This window comes from Triticum aestivum, chromosome 7D (genome assembly GCF_018294505.1).
Source record: "Triticum aestivum cultivar Chinese Spring chromosome 7D, IWGSC CS RefSeq v2.1, whole genome shotgun sequence".
NCBI lineage: Eukaryota > Viridiplantae > Streptophyta > Magnoliopsida > Poales > Poaceae > Triticum > Triticum aestivum.
Window position 1 is genome coordinate 107,686,655 of NC_057814.1, and position 3,457 is coordinate 107,690,111.

A 3,457-nucleotide genomic window follows, 5' to 3' on the forward strand; every position below is an offset into this window, starting at 1 on the left:
TCTCTCCCCCCGCTCCCTTGCGTCGCCCTCTCGAGGGCGACTCGGGGGCGACCAACCTCCCCGTCCGCCTTCCCCCTCCTTTTCGATCCCTTCCCTCGCTGTTTTGATGCTACTCATCTTTCTCAATCCAACAAGCTTGAGTTTGCTCAATTCAGAGCTCATATGCAGAAGTTATGGCAATTTTGGCTTCCTAGCGGTAGTACCGCGGCCAGAGCGGCAGTACCGCTTATCGCCCCAAGCGGTAGTACCGCTGTCCAAAGCGGTAGTACCGCCTATGGCCATAAGCGGTAGTACGGCTACGGTTCCGCGCTGGTACCGCCTCGATTTTGGGTCTTGCATTTTTCGTGTCGAGTTTTGCAGTAGTTGCACGGCAGTAAGGCACGGCAGTTCCACCTATAAGCGGTAGTACCGCCCTGATGGGCGGTAGTACCGCCTATAAGCGGTAGTACCGCTCCGGTCGGGCGGTAGTACCGCTCCGGTCGGGCGGTAGTACCGCTACTGCATTTTTGGTCCCGTGTTCTGCTCCTCCAGCAGTAGTACCGCTGGGGTGCGCGGTAGTACCGCTTATAAGCGGTACTACCGCCCCAAGGTTCATGTTTGGTTGCTCCTTTTCCCTGCTTCTTCCGCCAGAGCGGTAGTACCGCTCGTGGAGCGGTAGTACCGCTCGTGTGCGGGCTGAGCACATAACGGTTGAATTTTTCCCCTTCTATAAAAGGGGGTCTTCTTCCCCAATGAACCTTATCTTTTGAGCTCGTGTTCTTCCCCCATTGTTGACCTTCTTCGAGCTTGCTAACTCTCAATCCCTCCATGGATTCTTGCTAGTTTTTGAGGGAAAAGAGAGAGGAGATCTAGATCCACATTTCCACCAAGCACTTTCTCCTCTATGTGAGGGGAACCCCTTGGATCTAGATCTTGGAGTTCTTGGTGTTCTCCTTCTTGTTCTTCCTCTCATTTTCCTCCCAAGCATTAGTTGCTTCGGTGGGATTTGAGAGAGAAGGACTTGGGCACTCCGTGTGCCCTTGCCATTGCATTTGGTGCATCGGTTTGAGTTCTCCACGGTGATACGTGGAAGTTACAAGTTGAGAAGCTTATTACTCTTGGGTGCTTGGTGCCCTTGAGCTTGTTCCTCTTGGGTGCTTGGGCGCCCTAGACGGTTGGTGGTGTTCGGAGCTCAATCATTGTGGTGTAAATCTCCGGGCAAGCGTCGGGGTCTCCAATTAGGTTGTGGAGATCGCCCCGAGCAATTTGACGGGTACCGGTGACCGCCCCCAAGGGTTGCCAAAGTGTACGGATTCGGTGACCGCCCCCAAGGGTTGCCATTTGTACGGGTTCGGTGACCGCCCTCAAGGGTCCCTTAGTGGAATCACGGCGTCTTGCATTGTGCGAGGGCGTGAGGAGATTACGGTGGCCCTAGTGGCTTCTTGGGGAGCATTGTGCCTCCACACCGCTCCAAACGGAGATTAGCATCCGCAAGGGTGTGAACTTCGGGATACATCGTCGTCTCCGCGTGCCTCGGTTATCTCTTACCCGAACCCTTACTTATGCACTTTACTTTGTGATAGCCATATTGTTTCTTGTCATACATCTTGCTATCTCTTAGTTGTTCATCTTGCTTAGCATAAGTTGTTGGTGCACATAGGTGAGCCTAGTCGTTGTAGGTTTTGTGCTTGTCAAATTAACCGCTAGGTTTATTCTGCATTTGTTCAAGCCTAAACCGTAACTATTTTAAAACGCCTATTCACCCCCCCCCCTCTAGGCGACATCCACGATCTTTCAACAGGGCCGCATCTCTCCCCCCGCTCCCTCGCGTCGCCCTCTCGAGGGCGACACGGGGGCGACCAACCTCCCCGTCCGCCTTCCCCCTCCTTTTCGATCCCTTCCCTCGCTGTTTTGATGCTACTCGTCTTTCTCAATCCAACAAGCTTGAGTTTGCTCAATTCGGAGCTCATATGCAGAAGTTATGGCAGTTTTGGCTTCCTAGCGGTAGTACCGCGGCCAGAGCGGCAGTACCGCTTATCGCCCCAAGCGGTAGTACCGCTGTCCAAAGCGGTAGTACCGCCTATGGCCATAAGCGGTAGTACGGCTACGGTTCCGCGCTGGTACCGCCTTGATTTTGGGTCTTGCATTTTTCGTGTCGAGTTTTGCAATAGTTGCACGGCAGTAAGGCACGGCAGTTCCACCTATAAGCGGTAGTACCGCCCTGATGGGCGGTAGTACCGCTCCGGTCGGGCGGTAGTACCGCTACTGCATTTTTGGTCCCGTGTTCTGCTCCTCCAGCAGTAGTACCGCTGGGGTGCGCGGTAGGACCGCTTATAAGCGGTACTACCACCCCAAGGTTCATGTTTGGTTGCTCCTTTTCCCTGCTTCTTCCGCCAGAGCGGTAGTACCGCTCGTGTGCGGGCTGAGCACATAACGGTTGGATTTTTCCCCTTCTATAAAAGGGGGTCTTCTTCCCCAATGAACCTTATCTTTTGAGCTCGTGTTCTTCCCCCATTGTTGACCTTCTTCGAGCTTGCTAACTCTCAATCCCTCCATGGATTCTGGCTAGTTTTTGAGGGAAAAGAGAGAGGAGATCTAGATCCACATTTCCACCAATCACTTTCTCCTCTATGTGAGGGGAACCCCTTGGATCTAGATCTTGGAGTTCTTGGTGTTCTCCTTCTTGTTCTTCCTCTCATTTTCCTCCCTAGCATTAGTTTCTTCGGTGGGATTTGAGAGAGAAGGACTTGGGCACTCCGTGTGCCCTTGCCATTGCATTTGGTGCATCGGTTTGAGTTCTCCACGGTGATACGTGGAAGTTACAAGTTGAGAAGCTTATTACTCTTGGGTGCTTGGTGCCCTTGAGCTTGTTCCACTTGGGTGCTTGGGCGCCCTAGACGGTTGGTGGTGTTCGGAGCTCAATCATTGTGGTGTAAAGCTCCGGGCAAGCGTCGGGGTCTCCAATTAGGTTGTGGAGATCGCCCCGAGCAATTTGACGGGTACCGGTGACCGCCCCCAAGGGTTGCCAAAGTGTACGGGTTCGGTGACCGCCCCCAAGGGTTGCCATTTGTACGGGTTCGGTGACCGCCCTCAAGGGTCCCTTAGTGGAATCACGGCATCTTGCATTGTGTGAGGGCGTGAGGAGATTACGGTGGCCCTAGTGGCTTCTTGGGGAGCATTGTGCCTCCACACCGCTCCAAACGGAGATTAGCATCCACAAGGGTGTGAACTTCGGGATACATCGTCGTCTCCGCGTGCCTCGGTTATCTCTTACCCGAACCCTTACTTATGCACTTTACTTTGTGATAGCCATATTGTTTCTTGTCATACATCTTGCTATCTCTTAGTTGTTCATCTTGCTTAGCATAAGTTGTTGGTGCACATAGGTGAGCCTAGTCGTTGTAGGTTTTGTGCTTGTCAAATTAACCGCTAGGTTTATTCCGCATTTGTTCAAGCCTAAACCGTAACTATTTTAAAA